We start from the raw sequence: 27,874 nt of genomic DNA, 5'->3' as shown, positions 1-27,874 counted from the left end.
TATTGTACTCTCCCAAGAGCTTGGTACAGTGGTTTGCACGCAGTGAACACTCAATAAAAATCAATGAATGAATGACTGAATACCCCAGTGCTAAATCCAATGTTTGGCTCGTAGTAAGCACGTTAAAAACACTGACATATATTTTCTCTGCAGTGGTTCTCCTGTGAAGGGTGGAGTGAGAATAACAAGGTGTCACAAGAAGGTGAAATTCCACTTTAGACACTGCTGTCTCCCATCTTCCAGCTGCATCAGTATGAGAAAACAGCAGGTTCAGGCAAAGGATCTCTGAACTGCAGGTAGGAGATATGGATAATCTGAGACTGAGGATTAGCGCCCAGAGAAAACCCTTCTGCAGAGCCCAGACAGAGTCTGAGGTGAGATAAAGCCATGACACAGACATGAGCTCTGTGCAGATTTCTGCTTGTCACCTCAGTTGTATTTATACAGCACATACCAAGCCCTTGGGAGAGTACATTTTAACAGACACATTCCCTGCCTACAAGGGCCTTACAGTCTAGAGGGAAAGCTCTCTTGCTATGGAGTTGCACCATTTTGACCCACTTTCTTCTGCATTTAGCTCATTTCCCTGTCCATCGGTGTCTCCGCTGTCCACCAATTTTCCCCTTCTTATAGAGTTGCAGTCTTCATCTCTGGCTCTCCTTTCCTCACAAGTTCACCTCCTTACTGAGAAGCAGCATGGCTCAGTAGGAAGAACATGGGCTTGGGAGTCGGAGGTCATGGGTTCAAATCCCAGCTCTGCCACTTGTCAGCTGTGTGACTGTGGGCAAGTCACCACTTCTCTGTGCCTCAGTTACCTCATCTGTCAAATAGGGATTAAGACTGTGAGCCTCATGTGGGACAACCTGATTACCCTGTATCTACCCCAGTGCTTAGAACAGTGCTCTGCACATAGTAGGCACTTAACAACTACCAACATTATTATTATTACTGTGCTCTGCATTGTCCATTCTTGCCCCCAATCCATTCCTCATGCCATTTTCCCTGTTTGAATTTCTTAGATTCTGCCACAGCTTACGCTGCACAACTTCCAAGCCCTCCTGAAATTCCATTTGCTTTGGAATTGATTGTCCCTACAATTCTACAGTTCCATTTCACATCATCCCAACATCCCCCTTAGCAAAGCTCATGCAGCCATCCTCGGCATTTATATATTGAACTGCATCCTGGACTCGCTCATTCACTTAATTATTGCCTTCGCCTTCCTTTTTCATGGCATTTCCTAAGTGTTTACAACGTTCAAGGCACTGTACTTCCTTACATTTTATATCCCAGTTGTATTTTTATCCATTTGTCTTTGATTTGCTGTACATCATTTGCATTTGCCTGTCTTCCCCATTAGACACTCAGCTTCATGAGATTGGGAACTGTGTTCACACTTGCTCCGGCACTGTAGTGCTCAGTTTACAATAAGAGCACCATAAATAATATTGGCTGATTGGATGATGGTAATTCTTTTATAATTGGATTGTTTGAAGATTGACATTTCTATTAAACTGTGGGGAAGGAACAATTATATGGAATCTAGGAGATTCTGGGATTTTTCCTTCCCAAAAAAACCCAGTTGGACTGAACTGAGATGCTCCCTGGACTATACTGACCGGGCACAGCAGCTCCACCAGAATCATTCCTCAGGTCCCAGTTCCTGGACAACGTGGGAAATCTGGGCCATCATCCTCTGAGCTTGCCCCTGGACCTGCCCTAGGCTATTACTTGAACTTATTTCGAATTCTGGGAAAGTGACATTGAGGTTGAAATCTCCAGCCTGTCCTCCTCACCACTTTTTAACTCCGCAGAAAGTCACTTGCTCTCTTGAATTGCACAGTTCCTGAGTTGAAGAAAATAACAACAGACTGGTGATAATTGCTTCTCTTGATCTTAAATTGTTTCAAAAATAAAAAATACAAAGGGAATTTCAGTACATTTTAAACCCTCTTCATGAAGAACACTTTCTCAACCCAATACCTCTTGAACAGCGATTAAAAGATGGAACGTGACCATTTCCCAAATCCTCCTGCTCTATGCTTACAGCACATTCCTTTGAAACAATTTTCACCGGGTTCGCCCCTTGTTTTAATTGCACTGCTGTATTCTCTGCCAAGAGCAACTGCAGATCCATTTTTCTACTCTCACAAGAAGAACAGTGAGCCTTTCATCAGTATTACCTGTTTTGTTGCTTGAATATCCACTCAGTGGGCTGGTCATCCTGAAGATGGTCTCGAAAGGCCTGGTAAATCCAGAGACAGAGAAGCAAACTGCTATTTCTGTTAGGCATTGGCCGAATGAGTCCAGGGAAGAGAAATCATTTACTGCTCAATGCTCTAGTTGAAACCACACAGGAAATTCCCATGTGGCCGTGCGATTCTCTAGCCCTGCAGGCCGGTGAGAGGCCAGGCTGACTAGGTTGTGACCCTAACAGTGAAATCTTTCCCTCTCTCTTGCAGGTAAGGATCGGGATGAATTCTCTGCTGGAGTTTAAACCTTGGCAGCGTCGGTTGCCGATAGGAGGAAAGATCCCCGGAGGCTCTTCTGCCAACAGCTATCTTCCCACTCACTCAGCTGTTTCAGCTGAAGCTGGCAGCCTCATCTTTTCTCTAAAGCAGACTGGGGGAGGCAGGTTCATAGTCAGGCTAAAGGTCCAGGCTCCTCTTGGTAAATCTGCTGATGACCGATTTGCTGTAGGGTAATGTTGGCTTACCAGAAAAGAGTGTCCCTTAGTCGATAGACCCAAGGTCTACAATAATAATAATAATAATGTTGGTATTTCTTAAGCACTTACAGAGCACTGTTCTAAGCACTGGAGGAGATACAGGGTAATCAGGGTGTCCCACATGAGGCTCACAGTCATTTTAGAGATGAGGGAACTGAAGCACAGAGAAGTGAAGTGACTTGCCCACAGTCACACAGTGGACAAGTGGCAGAGCGGGGATTCGAACCCATGACCTCTGACTCCCAAGCCTGGCCTCTTTCCACTGAGCCACGCTTCTTCTCACTGAGCCACACTGCTTCTCAAGTCAGAAGGGAATGGGTTCTAATGTTGGCTCTGCCACACGGCTGCTGTGTGTCCTTGGGCAAGTTGCGTACCTTCTCTGGGCCTCAGTCGCTTCATCTGGATATTTGGGATTATGACTGTGAACCACATGTGGGACAGGCACTGTGTCCAACCTGATTAACTTGTATCTACCCCAGTGCTTAGAAGAGTGCTTGGCATGTAAAAAGCACTTAATGAGTAGCATAATCATTATTATTACTGAAAATTATCGTCTATTGCCATTTCATTGCTTAATTATATGGAATTCACTGTCGGCCCATATGCCAGGAATGCTGGTCATTGTAACTGCGGCATTTGCTTAGCACTTACTATGTGACAAGTACTGTACTAAATGCTGAGGTAAATAGACAATAGTAAGTTCAGACCCAGTTGCTGTCCCGTATTAGGTTCACAGTTCAAGTAGGAGGGAGAACAGGAAGAATACCCCTGTTTTACAGAGAAGGAAACTGAGGCCCAGAGAAGTTAGGTCAGTCAGTCAATCGTATTTATCGAACGTTTGGAAGAGTACAATGTAACAATATAACAAATTCCCCGCCCACAACGAGCTTACCGTCTAGAGGCAGAGACAGACAATATAAATAAAGGAATCGGGGATATGTTCACAAGTGCTTAACATAGTGCTATGCAAACAGTAAGCACTCAATAAATACAATTGAATGAATGAATGCCATGCGGCTGGATGGGGGATGACTAAAGAGAGCAAGTCAGGGTTACACAGAAGAGAGTAAGAGAAGTGAAAAGGAGGGCTTAATCAGAGAAGGCCTCTTAGAAGAGAGGGCAACTTAAGTGACTTATCCAGGTTTACACAGCAGTCAAGTAAGGATCTGGGATTAAAACTCAGGTCCCCTGACTCTCAAACCCATGGTCTTTCCGGTAGGTTATACTGCTGCCAGGAAGCATAAGCATGAAGGCTCTCTCACCCATGGAATCAGTCAGTCAGGGGTACTTATTGAACACTTAATAAGCATAGAGTACTGTACCAATAATTATGGTATTGTTAAGTGCTTACTTTGAGCCAAGGACTGTTCGAAGCGCTGGGGTGGATACGGGTTGATTAGGTTGGACAAACTACCTGTCCCTCATAGGACTCACAGTTTTAATTCCCATTTTACAGATGAGGTAGCTGAGGCCCAGAGAAGTTAAGCGATTTGCCCAAGGTCACACAGCAAAGAGTTTTAATTCCCATTTTACAGATGAGGTAGCTGAGGCCCAGAGAAGTTAAGCGACTTGCCCAAGGTCACACAGCAGCGATGTGGTAATGCTGAGATTGGAACCCAGGTCCTTCTGTCTCCCTGGCCCATGCTCTATCCACTAAGCCACACTGCTTCTCCAAGTGCTTGGAAGGTTATATAGTCCCCCACTGAAATAATAAAAATAATAACAGTGATATTTGTTAAACTCTTACTTTGTGCTAGGAAATGTTCTAAGCGCTGGGGTAGATACCAACGTTTAGGGTTGGGGACAGCCCCTGTCCCACACGGGGCTCACAGTGTTGGTAGATAGGTTCCCTCTCCAAACTGCATCTTACTTGTCCTTCAAAAATTACTCAGAAATCACACCTTTTCCACACAGCCTTCCAGATTAATTCCACCCAGCTCCAACCAATTCCATTTCTATACTAATTCCTTAGAATTTGAGCCAAACTAGTTAGCATGTTTCTGTATTTCTCTCTGGGGCTCTTTTGAAACTCTTCACGTTTGTATGTTTAATCACTTGCTTCTCTGATCGTAACAGTCCCGATTCCTTCACATTATGGTACATTCTGTGAGGGCAGAGGGCATTTCTTCTATTTCTTCCCATCTCCCCACAGTGTCTACTGCATCACAGGGCTCACGATGGATACTCATAAATGCTAGTGACTAACTGATCCGCTCTGACACAAATTCCTCTTCAGCCTAATATTTTCTAACTGAACCTCACATTGAACACCTGGACCGAGCACCACTGTGACCGAGGTTGAGCAAGTTCTGTAGCGTATAACTCATCAGCCACGGTTCAGTGTCCTCTGCATTCAAAGCTGTCATAGACATGAGACTGGTCAAAGCCTTCGATCTATTGCTCCAACTTGCTGAGCTGCAGATCCTATTTTTTCTCACCAATCTCAAACACAGCTGAACTGTTTGGGTATGAGGATTGAGACAGAAAGCTGAAGAATCGAGGTGAGCCATGGAATGGGTCAGGGAATGGTGGAGGAACTGACTTACCCCTTTCGGAGACCATCCTTCACCCTCCATTCACCCCTGCCACTCCAAATGCCCAGACAGAGAGTTGTACATGACAGTCCCCTGGCCTCGACAGTCCAGTCTGGAGATGTGGGGCAATCCAACTGGACATCCATCTGGGCATCAATCCATCTATCAATTGTGTTTATTGAGCACCTATGTGTGCAGACCCCTTGGGAGATTAAGAAGCAATGGATTTGGTAGAGATGATCCCTATTTTGTGGTGCAGGGAAAGTTTGATACATATGTCCTCTATCTCCTTTTTACTCCCATCCTCGAAATGAAAAGTTGACATCTATGGTCCGTGTCCTATTTTCCTCACTGCATCAAAATTTCAATCTCTCAGTGGCTAATGAATTCTCGCCCATCCCCCCACCCCTCCCCACCATGGCCTCCAGTCTTTCCTAGCTGCAATCCACACTCTGCTAATGGCGCTTCTTCTGTTCTAAACCTCCTTTAACTCTGAATCAGTCACCTTTGATGCTATGGAACACTCCAGCTTCCTTAAAATATACCAGGTCTCAGTTTTGCCAATGACTTTACTAAAGTAGTTCTCTTCCTACTTCACTGATCTCTCCTTCCCAGCTTTCCAGTCCTGTCTGTTGTCATTCCTACCATCTTTCAGGCACTGTCAAAGGCTCACAAAGATGTACTCTGGATCCCTTGTTCAACTTGCTGAAGCTCTCTCTCAAGGAGCTCATCTGCTCAGGTGACCTCAGAAACCCCTCTATATGAAAAATTCTAATCTAACAACAATAATAATGATAGTAACGATAATAACAATAAAGGGCTATTTGGTATTGAGTGCTTATCATATGTAGAGCATGGATTTAGCACTTAAAATTCAAGACAACAGAGTTGGTAGATCCACTAGTTTATTTTTCCATTTGCTGCCGGAAATACCACATATTCATGTTTTTCATCTTGTCCTACTAGAATCATACAGTTTGTGCCTGCATCCTTCAATAGATTGTTCAAAGGGCAGGAACAATGTCTTTTGCTCTTATAGAACTCTTTGAGGGACTATGGGCATAGGAGACAATCATTAACTCCTGTTAAATGAATGAGGTCCATTCAAAGTGTGTGAAAATATCACCTTTCACTGTCATCTGTTTCTGACTTTCTAATTCAGTTGAATACCATTTGGAAGCTGTAAAAAGTTGGTACTTTACAATAGCCCACATTCTTTTTTTTTCCAGAACATTTTTCAGGATTCATGAAGCCATGAGCCTGAAGGGAGTTGGATGTGTTGAATAATCCAAGAATTATAGTCATTAACAAATTCATTTTCTTCTGTAATAATTATTTATGGTGGACCACAAGATATTGCATGCTGCTGCGTGACATCCAAGTGTGGAAGACGAGTAGTGTTGTTTTATGTAGCAGAGATATCACTATCTCTTTAAAGAAGCAGTAACTGAATGATTTCACATGGGAATCAGTGAGTTAGAGTGGAAATATCGCACGAGGCTCTGAAACATTGGGGAAGATACTCCTCTCGAGTCTACAATTCCAATTCTACCTAGGAACACTTTGCTTTGCAAAAACAAGGGCACCATTCTGATGAACAAGAAATCAGTGCAGTTGACCAGGCGAGCATCCAGGATTCCTTGTGAGGAGGTACCTGGGATGGGATTGAGATGAAATTCCAAAGTTGGGGTTTTTCATAGAGACTAGTGAATCCTCTGTTTGCAAATGAACAACCTTGAGACACTCACAGTTACTTTCAAAGAGATATTTTCCACTTTGATAGATGCAGTTACCCCCTGTTTGTATCTTGATGAAAGTGAGCCTGTGAAAGACAATAGAAATGATTTTTGATTAGTGATATATGCTACATTAATCCAAGCATTGATCTTCTGCCTTGATTATCGTATCTGCTTCCTTGCTACCTCTGGTCTCTCCCAGCTCCAATCCATACTTCACTCTTCTGCTCGGATCATTTTTCTACAAAACTATTTAGTCCACGTTTCTCCACTCCTCAAGAACCCCCCAGTGGTTGCCCATATGCCTCAGCATCAAACAGAAACTTCTTAGCATGGAATTGAAAGCACTTACCTTTCCCCTTCCTACCTTGCCTTCCTGATTTCCCACTACAACTGAGACAGCACTGTTCACTCCCATAATGCCAACCTACTCACTGTATCTTGATCTTTTCTATTTTGCCACTGACCTCTCTCCCACATCCTGCCTTTGGCCTGGAATGTTCTCCCTCTTCACATCTGACAGATGATCGCTGTCCCCACCTTCAAAGCCTTATTGAAGACACATCTCCTCCAAGAGACCTTCTTGACTAAGCCCTCACTTTCTCTCCTCCACTCCCTTTTGTGTCACTATTTCACTTGGATTCGGCCCTTTTATAAACCACCTGCTCATCCCCACAGCACTAATGTCCATATCCATAATTTATTTATTCATAGAAATATCTGTATCCCCCATTTGATTTGTTGCAGACAGGGAACCTGTCTACCAATTCTGTTACACTGTACTCTTCCAAGCACTTAGTACAGTGCTCTGCACACAGTAAGTGCTCAACAGATATGATCGATTGATTGTCTGTAGTAGGGGTAACACAGATGGATTTATTTTCTAGCTTCATAGATGTGAGAATCTCAAAGTCTTTAAAAACAGAACATATGACCCTTCTTTCATACAACAGAGAGGAAAACCTTGGGGTTGCATTGTCCTGAGTACTGACTGCCAAATTCAATTTACTTCAGCTAATGATGTCAACTCATGCACTTATCCAAACACTGGAAGGCAGCTTTCATTGAGAATCTCAGGTATCAGGGAGACAGAGATTACAGCTCCGGGGTTGCAGAGTATATGGGCTGAGACAGAAAGGGAACATGCTGCTAACATCCTTTCCTGCCTTTTAGACTTGCCCTGAGAAATTCCTGTCTGCCCTGATCCTTAAGTCACAGCCTAGGTGAGAGGTAGAGATGCTGCTTTCCTGCTCTCATTCCAAGGAGGAAACCAGAGTAGAGATTGGGGTCATGGAGCTGGATGAATCCAGGGACAAGGTTCCTTCTGTTGCTGGAGCCTGACTGGACTGGACTGTCCGTATCCACCATCACCCCAACCCAGGGCCCGGGCACCAGGGACCTCCATACACTGAAGGGGAGCTCAGGGACAAACCCTTTGGAGACAGAAGAGTGTTTCAGAGCCTGAGGCTTACCTATGACTGGAGAAAGCTGTGCCACTCTCCCACTTCCAGGAACTACCAGGTCCATTACGAGTCAGCCCAATCCATGCAAAGATGGAAAACAATGCTATGAAATCCTATTGAGAATCACAAGCAGACCAAACAGGCACAATGCTGTGTCAGAGAGGTATGGAGTTACCAATCCCATGACAGTATCCATGTTTCCCAGCTTTCTCGTCTGGTAGAAAACTCAACCTGCTAACCACATTCCATCCTGTTCCAGGACTATTTCAGTCCAGGGCACAATCGTTGTCTCTCTTTACTTATTTCTCTCATCCCCTCTCAACCCAGTTCCCTAGGCAGAAAAAGGTGTCAGGAACACTTTATTATTAACCTGAGACTCGGCTGTGGGGACTGGCTTGAAAATTGAGTCTTTCCTTCTTTGAAGACCAGCCCTTACCAAGTCCCATCATAGCAAGCCCAGGCTCAGTTCCCATGAAGGAAGTGGAGATGTGAGAGTATCTTGTCTCAGGGATCCTATAAACAGCCTGGATCCTGATACATCATCCTTCAGTCTCCCTGATACTCAATCAATCCCTTCTAGAAAGTAAACACTTCAAAGTCAGCAATCGTGTTTATAATAATAATTATGGTATTTGTTAAGCTCTTACTATGTGCCAAGTGATGGGGTAGATACAGGGTAATCAGGTTATCCCCCATGGGGCACACAGTCTTAATCCCCATTTTACAGATGAGGTAACTGAGGCACAGAGTAGTAAAGTGACTTGCCCGAGGTCACACAGCAGACAAGTGGCGGAGCTGGGATTAGAACCCACATCCTCTGACTCCCAAGCCCAGGCTTTTTCCACTAAGCCACGCTGCTTCTCTAACTCTTATTCAAGCTACTCACTCTCACTCTTATTCTCCCAAACACGGACTACAGTAATATGCACAAACTAAGTGCTCAATAAATACCACTGATTGATTGATTGAATGACTTTCAACCAGGGCTCTAACTCTAGTTTTATACTGCAATGGTGGCTATCTTATGCAGCCAGGATGCAGCCCAGCTGTGTGTGATTTGGGGATTAGACAGTCTAATATTGGGTGGGTACTCAATAATGGTCACCCTACAGATTTCAAAGAGGGTTGGATTAAGTTCTTTGCTCGAGTCACATTGCCCTTCACCTGGAGAATCCAAAGCACATTATCTCACAGGGCCTCAGAGTGCAGAGAAATTGCAGGGGTTCTTCCCTCCAAATGACAGATGGAAAAGATGAAGATCAGGGAGACTAAACGACCAACCAACGGTGACACAACAGCTCCCAAGCAGAGCCAAGACTAGAGCTCCAGAGCACAGGGAGACTGTCTGTGGGCCATCTCTATACAACCCCTCCCCTTTTCATGTGAAACCTCAGAATTACCTCCTCTTCCTCACTGTCTATCCACAGCAAACTGGAATTCAGAGCTGCACAAGTCTTCTTGCCGCCGTGCAAGATTATCTTTGGAGAAGAGGTAACAGCCTTTTCTTAACTGAATCCAGTCCTCTGGACAAGGGCCCCAGTCACATCCTAGATAACAAGAATGAGTTAGAATTATGCACAGAATCAGATGTTTCCCGAGCTTTGGTTGTCAAAGTTTCTACCACCTCTTTCTCTCATGCACACAAAAATTTTGGTTCCACATAGGGGGCACTGCAGCCTCAGAAGAAGCAGTTTTGGTCTCTGTCTGAGCTGCTCTGGGGCGGTTATTTGGACCACTCAGTGCTCGCACCTACCTGTCTCTTTGATGTTGTTCAGAGATGGGTTTGGAAAGACATTTGTAGAAACTCCTTGTCCCTGGATCACTATAGAAATCAGATAAGAAAGACTAACAGGACTGCACTACTTAGATCACTCTTTAGATGCCAATCATTTAAAAGGCTAAGTTTGTTCACTATTTTAGGACTGGTTTTAAAGTTATTTACCTTGGGCAGCCAAGAAACTCACTGTGGCCAGTAATGCAAGGCAGAAGATTCCCAGAGTCACTGCAGTGAACTTCCAGACTGTACTATGTGAACCTACTAGTAGTGATAATAATGTCAATAATGATAATCTTTTCAACAGAAAAAAATATCTCTATCCACAAACACCCAAAATGCCCTGAAATCTGAATTTACCCACTAAAACGTGACAAGTCTTAGAGAAATAATTTCTCCCTTCACCTTTTACGCAATTTCTATTAACAACTCACTTATCTTCTATCTTTTTTTTTCTTTAGAACTGACAACCTCAATTCTTTATTTTGACTCATACAAAGACACGTATAGGCCAAGAAAGAGGAAGAGAGATAGAAAAGGTACCAGGTGAAGAGAGAAATATAGCCAATGACAGAGAGAAATATAACCGATAGAAAAAGTCAAAGAGGGAGACGTGGAGAGTGGGCTGGAGAGGTTTAAAGAGCATAGGCAACACATTAAAATCCAAAGAACACAGACCTTCATTTTGCTCACTCTAACAAACTTTCTAACCTGACCTATGACTCCTTCTGGAGCATATGTTTATGAGAACTGGGGTGGCTTCACGGACTCCGTCCTCTCCTGGTTCTCCTCTTACCTCTCTGGCCGGTCATTCTCGGTCTCCTTCGCTGGCGCCTCCTCCCCCTCCCATCCTTTAACTGTTGGAGTTCCTCAAGGGTCAGTTCTTGGCCCTCTTCTGTTCTCCATTTACACTCACTCCCTCGGTGAACTCATTCGCTCTCACGGCTTTGACTACCATCTCTACGCAGATGACACGCAGATCTACATCTCCGCCCCGTCCTCTCCCCCTCCCTTCAGGCTCGCATCTCCTCCTGCCTCCAGGACGTCTCCACCTGGATGTCGGCCCGCCACCTAAAACTCAACATGAGCAAGACTGAGCTCCTCATCTTCCCTCCCAAACCCGGTCCTCTCCCAGACTTCTCTATCACCGTGGATGGCACGACCATCCTTCCCGTCTCTCAGGCCCGCAATCTCGGTGTCATCCTTGACTCGTCTCTCTCGTTCACCCCACACATCCTATCCGTTACCAAGACCTGCCGGTTTCACCTTTACAATATCGCCAAGATCCGCCCTTTCCTCTCCACCCAAACGGCTACCTTACTGCTATGGGCTCTCATTATATCCTGGCTAGTCTACTGTGTCAGCCTTCTCTCTGATCTCCCTTCCTCCTCTCTCGCCCCGCTCCAGTCTATTCTTCACCCCGCTGCCCGGCTCATCTTCCTGCAGAAACAATCTGAGCATGTCACTCCCCTTCTTAAACACCTCCAGTGGTTGCCTATCGACCTCTGCTCCAAACAAAAACTCCTCACTCTAGGCTTCGAGGCTCTCCATCACCTTGCCCCTTCCTACCTCTCCTCCCTTCTCTCTTTCTACCGCCCACCCCGCACGCTCCGCTCCTCTGCCGCCCACCTCCTCACCGTCCCTCGGTCTCGCCTATCCCGTCGTCGACCCCTGGGCCACGTCCTCCCGCGGTCCTGGAACGCCCTCCCTCCTCACCTCCGCCAAACTGATTCTCTTCCCCTCTTCAAAACCCTACTTAAAACTCACCTCCTCCAAGAGGCCTTCCCAGACTGAGCTCCTCTTCTCCCTCTACTCCCTCTGCCACCCCCCCCTTTCACCTCTCCGGAGCTAAACCCTCTTTTTCCCCTTTTCCCTCTGCTCCTCCCCCTCTCCCTTTCCATCCCCTCAGCACCGTACTCGTCCGCTCAACTGTATATATTTCCATTACCCTATTTATTTTGTTAATGAATTGTACGTCACCTTGATTCTATTTAGTTGCCATTGTTTTTACGAGATGTTCTTCCCCTTGACTCTATTTATTACCATTGTTCTTGTCTGTCCGTCTCCCCCGATTAGACCGTAAGCCCGTCAAATGGCAGGGACTGTCTCTATCTGTTGCCGACTTGTTCATCCCAAGCGCTTAGTACAGTGCTCTTCACATAGTAAGCACTCAATAAATACTATTGAATGAATGAAAGTAACCAGTGATAATCTTTATAACAGAAAAAAACAGCTCAGTGCTCAAACCCCCCAAATGCCCCAAAATGTTAATTTCCTAAACCCTGACACCACTGTGCAAAATCGTTTCTCCATTCACCTTTTACGGCATCTCTGTTAGTGGCACACTCATCTTCTACTTCTTTAGGCCTAGTTGTTGGACTTCCTTCGTTTTACATTTTCTTTCTTTTTCTTTAACTGACAACCTCAATTCCTTATTTTGACTTGCACAGAGACACATATAGGCCAATAAAGAGATAGAGGGATAGTTAAAGAAAGGTGCTATATGAAGAGAGAAATATAGTCAGAGGGAAAGAAAGATAGAAAAGATGGAGAGAAAGAGTCAAAAAGGGAGAGGTAGAGAGCAGGCTGGAGAGGTTCACACATCACAGTCAAATGATCACAATCCAAAGAACACAGACCATCATTCTGCTCACTCTACTGAACTTTTAACCTGACCTGTGTCTCCTTCTGGAGCATATGTTTGTGACAACTGGAGAGGAGGAAACAATATTTACTGAGCTCTTCGTGCAAAGCACTGCACAATATACTCGAGAGAGTACCGAAGAGTAATTAGACATGAACTCAAGGATTTTATGATCTGGAGGAGGTTACATGGTGGGTGGAGAAGCAGACTTTGCCAACAACTCGCTGCTGCTACTCTTTGAAAATGAGCCTTTGTTTTTCAATCTTAAGTATGCTCCCAAACGTTGTCTTCGTTCCACAGTAGTAGGAGTGTAAATTGTTGGGAAGTAATGCAAATATTTGAAGGTAAAGAAAACTGAAGAAATGCTGCGCAATGTGCAGAGCACACTGAAGGAAGCACACGGGAGAATAGGACAGAGTTGGTAAACACGATCACTGCCCTTGAGGGGATAAATTCTGTAAGGCTTTAAAGCATCTGGGAGTGAAAGGAGCTGCACAATGATCTTGTAAGATTGAAGGTAGACCCTGAGGAAAGAGAGGGTGCTTATGGGATTGTAGGAGAATTTTGCACGTAGCTGCCAAAGTATAATAAAGTGTGTTGAGTGCCGGCTATATTGTATTTGAGGTTCCTTGATTTCTTTGCTGAATTACTGTAGAAAACGCACCGTGTGTTCCTCAGTTGGAAAACCTGTCAATCTTTTCATGTTTTAAGGTTGTCGCTTGGAATCCACAACTTGAGCCAACACCATTTCCTCGCTTTGGGGAGGGGGAAGAAGGTGATAAGGGGCTGGAAAAAATGGCAGATGCTCTCTGTGAGTCTGCTGGTAGTAGGAGGGTGAATCATCAGTTACCTTCTGTTACGTGGTTGGTAGAAGAAGAGTGGTGAGGAGACTAGGGGCTAGTGTTTGACTCCCGCACCAGTTAACAAGAGGGCCTCCCAGTGGTAAGGAAGACAGAGGTCGTGGGTTCTAATCCCGGCTCCACCACCTATCAGCTGTGTGACTTTGGGGAAGTCACTTAACTTCTCTGTGCCTCAATTACCTCATCTGTAAAATGGGGATTAAGACTGTGAGCCCCATGTGGGACAACCTGATTACCTTGTTCCTACCCCATTGATTAGAACAGTGCTTGGAACATAGTAAGCACTTAAATACTATAATCATTAATATTACTATTACTACGTATCTGCTGCAAGGTGTGGAGTAGCCACTGAAGCAAGAGGCCCCTAGTGGTTGTTGGCCTTGAGTTGTGTGTAGATTATGTTGCTATGCACTTCTCTTATACCAGTATCATGGCACGATGTATAGGCTTGTTTCCTTTGTACTACATATTTGGGGAACACTCCGAGAGACATCTTCGCAGTGTAGTCATGGACAGGTCTCCCTGCACAGCTTGGGTTGTGAGTACCCTATCCAAATGAAACACACCACATAATTGGAACAGTGACTCAGTGGTATCATTTGCCTCTCGTCGGTATCTGATAATCTGTGACCTCCCCCATATACTTTCCCTCTACTGTCTGCTCAGGGGTGCTGAGCTCCCCAGATGCTCCTCTCCCTGACCTTGCTGGTGCCAAAGCTGCCCTTGAGTGGGGAGAGGGGTGGACCAAAAAATGGGCACCTCCACTGGCTGGTCTCTACTTCATCAAAGCAGTCACATCCTCACAGGCCTCATACAAGCTATGGTTTCCTCCAGGTGAGGGAGGCCCCTTACTAATTTGAGAGAAGATGGGACTCCAGCCCGTTCAACCACTGGAGTGGCTTCGGGGTGCTCCTGGTCTGATATGACACAATAAAGGTATCAAACAACAACAACAATAAAAATAACAATGACAAATCCAAGCAAGTCCATGGGGAAATTCCAGAGACACTTCATGAAAGAGAAAAACTGATAAAAATCCACTTTGGGAACCACCACTGAGTCAGTGCTGCTTCACTGAAAATATCTGAAAATGAGCAAAATTGTAAATTATAGGGGGGAAATTGGGCTTAGAGAATTTCTCCAAGAGAATTCCTCAAAAACACAAATTCAACTCGCTGAGTCCCCCTGACTAAGGAAAGTGAAATATCTAAATCTGTTGGAATAATGTAACGTTACTGAGCCTGGAGCAGGTGGCCTGTGGTACCTTTCCTCTGGGCATTCTCAGTTGGGCTGCACCACTGCGGTTGATTATGCTGTTTCAACTCAGAGTAGGTCACTGACTGCTCATTTGTTGATCTTCTGCTCGTCACACCCTTTGATTTTTGTTCCTGCCATGGCAGATTAAGACTTTGCTTGTTCAGCTCTGAGTAGGTTACCTGCTGCTCACTCGTTTCTGCAGAGGGAAGTGAATGGGAGAGAGAGTTCAGAGGACTGTGCATGTGGGCAGAAGAGGTGAGCGGATTGAAAAAGCCATTGGGGTCCTAGCCCCTCCCTGCTATTGAGTACAGTTCTCTCCAGTCCTGAGTGTCACCTGTGAATCTCTCGGTGAAGAAGAGCCCTGACCTGGGGAGGAGAAAGTCTTGCTGTCATTTCCAGATCCTCCACATGCTCCAAGTGGGGGGAACAAGAGAATAAAAATGAGCCCCAAGGTAATGAAGGTCAAGAAGGTGATTCCAAAGAAAACTTCAGTTGTCTCCCTCAAGCTGAGAGACAGCTCAGAGGTCAGTCTTGTTATGAATAGATGGCTTTTTCACGAACTGCAAGGAAATTTCCCCAACCACTCGACTGAGGAACCGGAAGAGTCCTGGATGATCAGACTGAGGAAACTCATCCTGAGGCAGGTTCCACAGAGATACGTGAATCTAGCCTGGATTCCTGGACTTCGTTTTTGGAATTCCCACTGGTCTCCTCAGTCATCCACTTCACTGACAGTCTTTTCTTTCCTCAGACATTTTCCGGACTCTCTCAATGGCACTGACAAATATCTCACTGACAAGGGATCAGAGAAGAGCTGGGCAGCATTTGAGCCTCACCATTGGCAAAATCACCGGCAAGTGTTCACTCCCCAGGCCAGGACGCAGCATGAGTCCCTTGTATGGGCAACGAGAAAGCTCTCTGGGGTGTTCCAACATGAGCAGAATTCTCCTGATTCCCAGGGGAGAGGTGGGCTCAGGGACTCTGGTGGCATCAATAATAACAGGGCCATCTGAGACAAAAGGACAAAACCATTGTCAACCAGAGTGTAGCTTATAGAATCGCAAAGAGTCACTGACTCTGAAGTCTGGAAGCACCCTGCCTGGGAGTTAATGAGAGGATGTCATGTTCCCAGGGACAAGGTTCTCCACAGGAATGCCCAAGACCGAGGAATGTTAAGGGAGAAGTGGAGCATTGTGAGAATCAGCCAACTGAGCCCTAGAAACTTGTCTCCACAAAACCCATTTCAGCCTCCGCCAGGAAAATGTCTAACCCCGTTGAGTCAGCTGCACATAGCAAGCCATACCTCGGTCATCGAGTCTCTCTTGTTTGCTCTCCTGCTGAGAAGACCTAGGCAGTCTCAACTCAGCGTAGTTCAATTCTTTCTCCTTTCCTGAATCTTTGCTCTTCTTATCCCCTTGTCTTTTGGGATGGGGCTGAGAGAAGTTGTTTATTTTCAACTCTGTGTAGAAGACTTGTTGTTCACTCATCTCTGCAGAGAGGAGATGAATGAGAAAGAGAGAGCAGATGCCTTCACATAGAGAGAGATGTTGCAGGGGAGAGAACCAGGAGCAAGCTTTCAGGATCTGATATAGTCTTACTCATTCCTAGTGGGCCTGTAAGAATCCTACTCTAGCATTTAGGTATATCACAGTGAATAAGGTCACAGGACAGTCACAGGTCACAGTATTTTGAAATTGTCTTAGGATCTCCATCCCCACTGTATGTACCAAACCAGTCTACCAGCCATGAATAATAACTAATCAATGAATCAATGGAATTTGTTGAGCATTTACTGTGTACAGAGTACTGTACTAAGCTCTTGGGAGAGTATAATACAGCAGAGTTGTTCGATGTTTTCCCTGCTCATAAGGAGCTGACAGAGTACAGGGGGAGACAGACTTTCAAATAAATTACAGTCGGGGAAATAAGCAGCATGGAAGAAAAGGAAGTTTTAAGAGATTCCAAAGAGAAGAAATTGTACGGATTCTTAACCAAATACAATTGACCTTCAAAAAGATGTCTCCCTGGAAAAACGTTCCAGAGGAAAATCAATATCCACAGACTCATGAGAAAAAGATCTGAGAAGCAGCATGACCTAGAAAGAATACAGGCCTGGGATGTAGAAGGACTTGGGTTCTAATCCCAGCTCCAATACTTGTCTGCTATGCGACCTCAGTCAAGTCACTAAACTTCTCTGTGTCTCAGTTACCCCTTCAGCAAAACAGGAACTATTACCATGGTCCCATGTGAGTCAGGGACTGTCTACAACATGATTAGCTTTGATCAACACCAAAGCTGAAGTACAGTGTCTGGCACATAGTAAGAACTTAAAAAAAAAACATAAAAAAATAGTCGGGGGAAAATCATACAAAAATCTCAATTACAGGAACCCCAACCTAACCACTTCTATTCCTACCATTTTACCAAAGTCATGTATTTGGAAAATGCAACACTTCTCAGCTTAGCAGAGCACTAAAGTAGTTCTTCTTCAGGCAGGTGGGAAGGAGGAAGCCAGAACAAGTGTTCAGAAGCAGGAACAGGAGGGAAACAGCTAGGAGACTTCATCTCCAAAGCCCCTGCAAACATGTAGCTTGGTCTTCTGGTAGGTGTAAATTCCTATTATTTTCTATTTCCTGTTCCTATTTTCCCTCATTCCCCTGCCTCATCTCTAAAATCAACCTATGGACTTTTTAACAACTAGCCATCTTATCATGACCCTCATCAACTTGATGTTCAGGCTTTTTTCTGATTCCAGAGAGGATTTCAGGATTGAGGCTTAGTGAAAGTGCATGGCTTAGTGGAAAGAGCTGGCCTTAGAGGTCAGAGGTCATGGATTTGAATCCCGGCTCCACCACTTGTCAGCTGTGTGACTTTGGGCAAGTCACTAAACTTCTCTGTTCCTCAGTTACCTCATCTGTAAAATGGTGATTAAGACTGTGAGTTCCACGGGGGTCAACCTGATAACTTTGTATCTACCCCAGCACTTAGAAAAGTGCTGGCACATAGTTAGCACTTTAGAAATACCATCATCATCAACATTGCAATCCCAGAGCTGGAAATTACTACCATATGCTCCATCCACAAGCACGTAGGCAGGGAACACTTTTGAACTATCACAAACAGAAGAGAAAGTCATCACAAGAGAATAAGAACAATATAAATGTCATCACTAGGTCAGACCAATATTTTATTCTAGAGAAAAACATGAAATACCACTCTCTCAGTTGCTCTTTTCACATTTTCATATTTTATCATCTGCCTGCCAGTTCATTTCTGTTCCAGTTCAAGTGAAATCTCTCATTTTGCACCAAACCCATGTACTTCCAGTTCTGCCCCATTGGATGTGGAGAATAGCTAGCTGGTCATTCTCTGCAGATGAGAAAGTATTACAAACCTAAAGATCTTATTACTTATCCTTCAACATTCTGAATAGTTCCAGTTCTTCTGAACTGAGATCCCTTTCCAAACTTCTCTAACACTTTGTCTTTCCTTATCCCTCTCTCCTGATTCAATATAGAGAGAGTTCAGTCCTGGATCCAGGAGTTCCGGCCAAGGTCTGACGAATCCAAGAAAATAGGAGAAAAATAAAAATTGTCTTGCCACGATATTAGGTAATCAATGACTGGGTAATGAGTGAACAGACTATGAATTAAAGACAGAAAAACAGAGGATTCTGCAGAACCTACTGCCTGGAGCACCTGAGAACATTAGAAATGAAGAATTGCATAAAGTGCAATTACTATTTCTGCATTTGTATGAACTTTTTCTGAGAGAATAATAAGATGTTATTTGAAAAATGCCCAAGGAATGTGCACCCTGAGACAAATGGTGTCTCAGGGTGGTTATTGCTCTTGGTCAGACTGGAGAGGGTAAAGAAATCATACAAATACCTGTTTGGAGGAGATGTTCTGGGGGTAATTGGTCCAGGGACTCAGACTTCTGGCTGGAGGAGACCAGAGGCAATGGGAACCCAGGAATACAACGAGCAGTAGAAGGTCTCAATCGTCCATGGCACCAGTTCCCCCAGGGGAGAGAGAGTCAGACCAATGAGCCCAGGGACTATTCGCTGCTCAGCACCACTGTCCTGGGAACCGCGAGTAGAGAAGCTGCTCACTGCATGACAGTCCAGCTGAGACTGCTCAGGAAGCTCTCTTGTCTCTGCTGCTGGGTTTGCAATTTGCCACACCCACAGGGGACCACCAAGGCAAAGAAGCATTCTCTCTCTGCCCTTATTTAATATGAAAATGAAGATTTCCTTAAAAACTTCACTCCTCCTTCCTGAGAGCCCAGGTGCATGAGGACCAATATCTGTGGGGAAGCATAAAACTAACTTCCAGGATATGTATGGGCTGTACCAGTGCTTCTCTATGTTTTTCTCTTCTGGCTGCTGTGAAATGCTGAAAATGTCATTCTAAGTGTTGGTCACTACTGGCAGTAAATTCGACAGGTCAGCAAGGAGCTGCTTTTGCTGCTTTTTCAGACAACCAATGTGGAGGGTTTTGTTTGCTCCTCACTGGTTTGATCACACTCTCACATACACTGATAAAATCTCTACTTCAGTTATGTCATCTTTGAACCTAAAATGTATTTTCCATAACAACAGTGCAGTCTCTAAAAACATGAATTTGCACTAGGCCTTTCTGATGAAAGGACTCTTACTCCAACCCACCATAAAAATAACAGATGGACATTTATCTGTGATCCAGGGTGCTGTTTGGCAGTCAGTATAATGGGATCGATCAGGCTGTCACCGAGATTGGGTCAAGGGGATTTCCTCTGACATAAGAAGCCTATTTGCAGGAATGCAATGAATGCATCAATGAAAGTTTGAAGCCACTCATGATTCAAACAGAAGGAAGCTAAATTACGGTAAATTTGATAACTTAGAACAGCAAATTTGTGGACACCCAAGTGGAAGAGATAATAATAATAATGATATTTGTTAAGTGTTTACTATGTGCCAAGCACTATAGTAACTGCTGGGGTTGATACAAGCAAATGGAGTTGGAGACAGGCCCTGTCCCTCATGGGGCTGACAGTCTCAACCCCCATTTTCCAGTTGAGGTAATTGAGGCACAGAGAAGTGAAGTGATATGCCCAAGATCACACAGCAGACAAGTGGCAGAACTGAGATTAGGACCCATGAACCTCTGTCTCCTAGACCTGTGCTCTACCCACTAGGCCATGCTGCTTCTAACACAATGAGGACCTCCATCAAGATTTCTGCAAGTCCTAAAGTAAAGTAAAAAAAAATTATATGGCCTGGTAAACAGTCTTAGCAACTCTGAAGAGTGATGATGGCTCCAGACTTATGACAGGCAAGGTGGAAGGAAGACCTGGAGAGGTGGCAGGAATATTTCAATATTATCCTAAAAAGACATCCTCCCCTCGGAGATGGACCCCTACCACAACATAACCAGAGTCTATCTGCATTGACCATTGGAAAATATCATTGCAAACGTATTTTGGGGATCAAATAAGTAGAGACTTCAGTGAACAAATTATCTTAATAGAGATTATCGTTGCAGTAAATCAGATCCAGGAAAAATGCAAAAACAGTTCCAGCTCCATTAGCTAGCTAAAATTTGAAGAACTGTTGAATTAACAGTTTTATTTTTAGTGATATATTATCTATGAGACATTTATTTTCCATTCATGGGACCCAGGAGTGGAAGATAAAGTTTTATGTCTTTCTTTCGAGTTCCACCTGGAATTTTTGAAGAAAAGGTGGCTAACAGAAGCCAGTGGTCAAAGGTTAAATGATAATTAATGATTTCATCAAACATTTCTCAAAGAGAGTGTCTATTAGTGAGTAGGATGAAAGATGAGGAAGCACTTGAAGTTGAGTGTGCCTGTGGTCTCCTGAATTAGATTTGAGTCTTCTAGGAAGTTGATGTACCTAATTGTTTCTGTACTGAAATCCTTAATGAACTAAGTCATTATAGCCAGTCACTATGAGGGACCTCTGATGGATCGATGGTGGTCCAGCTGAATGAAGGGCCCCGGTAGCTCTACAGTTCCTTGGTCTGGTCCTTTCCACCTCATTCCTCGAGAATCAACCTTCTGATTCTTCTTTAAGGCGAGCCATAAAGTAAACATCTTTATGAGCCTGCAAACTGGAATTCAGCAAAATGCCTTTGGCTCCATCCGCAGTGAGTCTCTTTGGTTACGCTAGTCAAAGGTTTTATCTTCTCCGGGTACCAATGAGAGACTTCAAGAATCTGGGTTCACAGATGTATCTTTTGTCTACACATACCCCTGTCTATTAAAAATGTAAAATATATAGCCAGGCTTCAGTGTTGAGATGGCATTGTTGATGGTGAGATTCTATCTGCTTCTGAAAGTGCTGATGGCGAGGTGTTCTCTGCTTCTGATGTCGACTGCGGCAGCTGCTGGTTTATGACCCTTTGGAACAGCCTAGTTAGAGCCCTGTGTTGGTTAGTCGTACATATGTTCTGCAATTTCAATTCTTGTCCTCCTTGGCAACGAGCTGCCCTCCTGCCTGCCTTCTGCTCATTGCACACTGAAGGAACAGGACTGACAGGGTTGAGGGAGGGACCATGGTGCTCTGCAAACTGCAATCACTAAAAACTATTGCTTTGTGCAGCTTCTTGGTCCTAGAGTCTTCCTGCCAAAGTCCTGAGGCAGGGGGCTGGTGGTGATGGGGGCAGGCAGAGGTGCAGGTGGCTGGGCAGCAGTGTGAGAGTGATGCTGTCTTATTACTGACCAGAAGCCATGTCATTAATGGATCCTTCTGGCTGGGCTGCCATGTTCATTCAATTCAAGGAAAGGAGAGAAAGCAATCCCCAAAACTATTCGCTTCTGCAATATTGTTGATGCTGACCAGACACAACCAGCTGGTCATCCACTTCAGCACTAGGAAATCAATGAAAAAATCTGCAATTCCTGCTCGGTGGGATATTCAATCACAATCAGACAGTGACATCTGACTCAACCGGTAATCAGTGGTCAAGGTCAGGAAACAATCAAGACAACGACCCAAGCAGTTCCGAATGAGACCAAGATGTCTGATCAGCTTGGATCTATCCCTGTGCTTAGTAGAGTGCTTAGCCCATAGTAAGTGTGGTGAGTGTCAGCTGTGTGACTTTGGGCAAGTGACTTAAATTCTCTGTGACCCAGTTACCTCCTCTATAAAATGGAGATTAAAACTGCGAGTCCCATGTGCAACAATAGATAGCCTTGTATCTATTCCAGTTCTTAAAACAGTGCTTGGCACATAATAAGTACTTAACGAATCCCATCATCATTATTATCATTATTCATCTTGGAATGCAGAAGCCATTTCATAAGAGATTGTTCTTTGACCCTGTCAGTGACAGTGACCAAGGATGAATTTGAGAAACTGAATTGTCTTGCCGAGAAGTTTGAGGAGGACTTGAATTGCTGAAGAAATTTGAGGGGAAACCAAATTGTCTTGCAGAGGAGTTTGAGGAGGAACTGAATTTGCCCTGCTGTTGGGCAGGAGAAAGACTGTGGGATGAGCCTGGGGGTAGGAGCCAGGGGAGGGGTAGTCATCCCCCCTGACTTCACCTGGCAACAATCCTGAGACAGCAGACATTTGAAGGAGTGAATCAACACCCTGCTTCAACGCCCCCTGAAGCAACTGATAAAAGGGGGAAAGAAATGGTTTCCTTGGCCAGAGGCTAAACTATCTAAGAAATGCACTGAGACACACACTGTGGCTGCCAGGAAACACCTAAGACTTTAACCAGGAAGACATGCTGCGGGGACCCGGACTTCTTCAGCTCCTCTGATGAGGGCCCATCTGTACAAACTTGGGGAAATAGTCAGATGGGTAGATAATAGGTGTGTGTGTTTGTGTGCACATGATCGAATGTACATGTACGCATTTACCCCTTGTGATTAGGCTAAGCATGGAATAATAATAATAATAATGATAGTATTTAAGCACCTACTATATGCCAAGCACTCTTCTAAGCACTAGGGGGATTACAAGGAATTCAGGTTGACCCACGTGGGGCTCATAGTCTTAATCCCCATTTTACAGATGAGGTAGCTGAGGCACCGAGAAGTGAAGTGACTTGCCCAAAGTCACTCAGCTGATAATTGGTAGTTGGGATTCGAACCCAAGACCTCTGACTCCCCAGCCTGGGCTCTTTCCACTGAGCAGAGCACTTTCCTCTGCATATAACGGTGGTTTAGTTTCACTTGGAACTCAATAATAATAATAATTGTGGTATTTGTTAAGTACTTACTATTTGCCAGCCACTGTACTAAGCGCTGGGGGTGGATACAAGCAAATCGGAATGGACACAGTTCCTATCCCCATTTTACGAGTGAGGTAACTGAGGCACAGAGAAGTTAAGTGACTTGCCCAAGGTCACATAGCAGATAAGTGGCAGGTGGGATTGGAACCCATGACCTTGTCAGCAAGTGCCTAAACCACTAGGAGCTCCCGGTTAATTAGGGCCACCAAGTGAGGGATGTGAATCTACGGATCCGCCCCAGAGGACCAAGAATCTGGGGGAGGTGACTATTTAGCAACCTGAGGGAGGCCAGGCAGGACAAAAATCTCAGTTGGGACTCATGATATAAGATGGCGGCGAAGAGAGTTTTTACTTAGGACTTGTCTGCAGTGCCTGAAAAGATGGCAATCAGGCCTCATTTTAGCAAGTGCTTAAGAAACGTCACAATCATTATTATTATCAATACTATATCATTGTCATTATCACTATCATTATGATACAGAGAAGAACAGATAAATCCACTAATCACTTAATGCCACATTAGGCCAGGAGACCCCCTTAGTTTCTGACGCAAACAGAACTGTACTGGGGATCAATCTCAAAACACGCTCCCTCGATGCTGGTGCTTGGGAGGTTGGGCCACATGACTGATGAACTTGGTGTCAGATCAATTAGTCACCCTTTGGCAGGCAAACACAAAACCACAGCAAAGGAGAAACTTGCTAGGTGAAAAGCGGCTTTGAGAGACACACAATAACCTGTAATACGCGAGGGCTGGGGTTGGCCCTGTATCTCATTTTTTTGAATTCTTCATTCAACACACCCAAGACACATCAACCAAAGAACAATTTAGGAATACATTTATCTTCATCACACTTTACCTATTTATACACCCATTTACTCATCTATTTTCATCTTCCATTCTCTCACTATTGCCATTCTACCTTATCCGTCCTCCTGGAATGTCCGAACATTTAATACTGATAATTTTGGTATTTGTTTAGCACTTACTCTGTGCCTAGATATTAGATAATCAGATCAGACACTGTCCCTGCTCACAGTCTTGGGGAGGGAGAACAGGTATTGAGTCCCCATTTCACAGATGAAGAAACTGAGGCACAGAGAAGTTACATGATTTGTCCAAAGTCCCCCAGAAGCAAATGACAGTTCCAGGATTAGATCCCAGTCCTCTGATTTCCAGGCCCATGCTCTAAGCTTTAGGCTATGCTGCTTCTGGAGAATGATTTGTGAATAATTTGTGAACTGTTATCTGTGAATATTCTTTTTCTGAGTGGTTCTATATGAGGGCAAAGACTGTTTAGCTTCTGGGTTCATTCCAAAGTGCTTAGGACAGTGATCTGCACCAAACTGGCATCAATGCTTGTCACTGACTGTTTGACTGAAACTCATTTCCACACACACCTAAATAATGGGATCCACTCTGTATCTGACTTTGTCTCCTCCCCTTCTCTCCAACAGCAAGACGGGAGAGATCCCACCCACCAGTGCAGACAAGTAGGTCAAGGCCGCTCAAAATGTCTCCATGCTAAAGGCAGCTTGTGTCATTCACAGATGAGGCTCAAGGTTTCCTCTTGGGTAACAGACCCATTCACTGATGTGGAAATGGGGATGAGGAAGAGTTACCTGTTCCTATCAAGACAGGTGGGCTCACGGACCATTCACTACTGGGACCTCATTATAAATCATTCCAGCTGTCTGAAAGTTGTGATCAGGAAGTATCTTCCAGGGAAGAAAGAAGGCTTGGACTCTGAGCTCTGGACCCAACTTCACCCTGTACTGTGTTGACAGACAAAGCCTTTTCCATCTCCAAACTCCTCCAGGATGGCTGCCGGGCTGCACAGTGCTTGTGCCGACCTGCCTGCTCCCAAGTGCTTGGAGGAGCTCCTTTTCTCAGAGTTACTAAGAAGTGAGGATCAGCAGAGTTAGATGATTGCAGTGTTGACATTATTGATTAGAAGCAAACCAGTGTTTATAGGAAATTAAGGTGCTGGTTGAGAATCCTGACACTGACCCTTTCTCCAACTCTAACCCATTAGGGTCTTGCTGTGTATAACCAGCGATGGAAGACAGTAAAACAGTTAGTCATCCCAATGAACTTTACAGTATTGTGAAGAACAATAAAAAATTATAAACTAGACTAGTATGCATTATTCTGAAACTAAGGTGGCCCTGGATTTCAGGGAAACTCCTAAAATCGGTTCTTTCTAATGACAAGATAATTATTTTTTTCATTTTCCCTTATCCACTTCCCATCAACTCTCTTTTGTCTCTTGCTTCCATCGATCATTTCGTTTTCTGTTTCTCATTTGTTGTCCTCAAAAGATATCCTTTATCCTTATTTCAAAAGGTGTATGGCATAAAACTATCTTAAAAAAGAGAAAAAAATTATACATATAAGTATACCTATTCCCATAAATCTGTATACATACGCACACTCACACACATACACATATATATCTGTGTGTATACGTATATTTATACTTAGTGCTCAAAGAAAAATTTACTGAGGAAAACTATACTCATTTTTGCCTGTGTGGATGAAAAGGTCAATAGAAAATCCAAAGTCCTGCCACAGTGACCCCATACAAATACTGTCTTTTGTGTGCTGCCATATTGGTTGGATTCTCGATTCTGCTTTCTCTGTCTTTTCCTTGCCTCATGACATTTATAAAGCTTTTGCTGGAAAATGTTGCTCATTTCTTCAGCAGAGCAAACACAGCTGGTATATAATTTCTTGTATAATTTCTGTATAATTTCTTCTCTACTGTTGCACCGGTCACTGGGATGCCTAAGAAACAGAATTCACAGTTCTGTTTCTGTAGAATTGCATCTTCAATGTGTGTATAGCTGAAACACTACGTTGCTTTTCTTTAGGCGTTCCTTCCATCTATAATTCCAGGCTGATGGGCCTCAGGATAACGACAAGGGACTTCAAAGTTTTCCAATTGATTTTCAATTATACATACCAGCTGTATTCATTTATTTTTGTTGGCTTTCATTTCAAGTGTGTCTTCCCCATTAGAATGTGACTTCCTTGTTGACCTGGAATGCATCACTTGGTTGTTCTGCCATCCCCCTGTGCCTCATACAGTGGGCTGCATGAAATGGATTCTCTAGATTTGAGGAGGGAGGCTGTTCAGGGTAATGCCAAGGTTAGGGGCTTGTAAGGCAGACACCACATCTCTAGAACTCACCTCTGTGAAAAAGAAATGCCTGTTCCTAGTACAGTGGGTAACACACCAAGTCGGTTCAGTTGGAAACGTTTCCCGTAGAAGCAGAAGCACGTTTTAACACCTGCATCCAAGTCTCTTGGTGTACATATCATCTCTGTATAGAATAAACTCACACACAAACAATTAAGGAGAAAAAATGGAGAGAGAAAGAGAGAGAGAGAGACAGTGTCCCAAAGAACATGAAAGAGAAATGAAGTGGAAATGAAGAGATAAAGAAAGAGAGAGAGGTACAAGTGCACAGTGGAAATTGAAAGCAGAACATATGCCTTATTTTTGCTCTTTTTCCTGCACTTTTTATTTTGACCTCTGTTCTGTTCTTGCCACATTTCCCCTTTTTCCTCACATCCCTAATCATGAAAAACATCAGCTGGATTCAACATCAGGTGGATTCCCAATAGCCTCAAAACTTGTTTGAAGCTGCTTCCCCAAATCGTGACTGCTGCTATTTCCTCCTATTGGTCTACTACCCAAACTCAGTCACTATATGGAACAATTCATTTCCTTCTCTATTTCCAGACTTTATTTCAGCTCTTCTCCATCATTCCATAGCCTGTCAAACAATGCACCATTTAACCTCCTTCATATCACACCCCTTCCCTAATCCAGACATCCATTCCATGAGTGGTAGGAGGTGTGGATGGAAGATACCCCTTCAAACAATGTGTGAGAGTCAAACATGTCCTCTGCCCTGAGTCACCAGTGGAATTAAGATGAAAAGGATCCAAGGAATGAGGAAGGGGTCACCTTATTATTGACCCCTGAAGGACAGGAAAGGTGGCTTCTTCTCTCAAATGTTTTGCTGACTGTCCTCATGGATCCTCAGCAATGATGAAATGATCAACAGCCCCTGGATTATTAATGGTTCTTACCCAACACTTACATTTTTCTTGCAGAAGCTGGATGGACACAAGTAGCACCAGCAAAAGCAGCCCCAGAGTCACCACGAAGATCCGCCAGGGGGAAAAGGGAGAGTCTGAAAGGGAGAGAAACAAAGAGTAATCCGGGCTTAATGAAGAAATGACACAGCACAGTGACCCCACTGAAAGTTTGGACACATGGAACTTTTAACCTCTCTTGGAGAGGCACAACGGTCTGGGGAAAAGAGCAGAGGAACGGGAATCTGGACACCTGAGGTCTAATCCTGGCTATGCCACTTACCTATTTGTATGACCTTGGGCATGCGGCAACTCATCTAAATTCCCAATACCTAAGAGTGTTCTGTGTTTCCTCATCTGTAAAATGGGCACTAAATACCCGCTCTCCCTCACCCTCAGACAGCGAGCCCCAGCTGGGACAGGGCCTGTGTCAGTTCTGATTATCTACCCCAATGCTAAGTCAAATATTTAGCCCATAGTAAGCACTTAAAAACACTCTTGTCATTTATTTCCTTTGCAGG

The 27,874-nt window shown here is 44.3% G+C and overlaps 1 protein-coding gene across 1 annotated transcript in view; it reads right to left on the bottom strand.

The window, feature by feature from the left end:
- The window catches only part of LOC103170750 (natural killer cells antigen CD94-like), a 91,815-nt gene extending 64,415 nt beyond the window's left edge, over positions 1-27,400 (bottom strand). Inside the window, exon 1 of the mRNA XM_039914568.1 lies at positions 27,359-27,400. The gene's annotated coding sequence lies outside the window, so the exon portion shown is untranslated. The remainder of the gene's footprint in view (positions 1-27,358) is intronic.
- Positions 27,401-27,874: the final 474 nt, after the last annotated feature.

The sequence above is a fragment of the Ornithorhynchus anatinus genome, chromosome 17 (assembly GCF_004115215.2).
Source record: "Ornithorhynchus anatinus isolate Pmale09 chromosome 17, mOrnAna1.pri.v4, whole genome shotgun sequence".
Taxonomy (NCBI): Eukaryota; Metazoa; Chordata; class Mammalia; order Monotremata; family Ornithorhynchidae; genus Ornithorhynchus; species Ornithorhynchus anatinus.
This window is presented reverse-complemented; position numbering and strand designations above follow the sequence as displayed.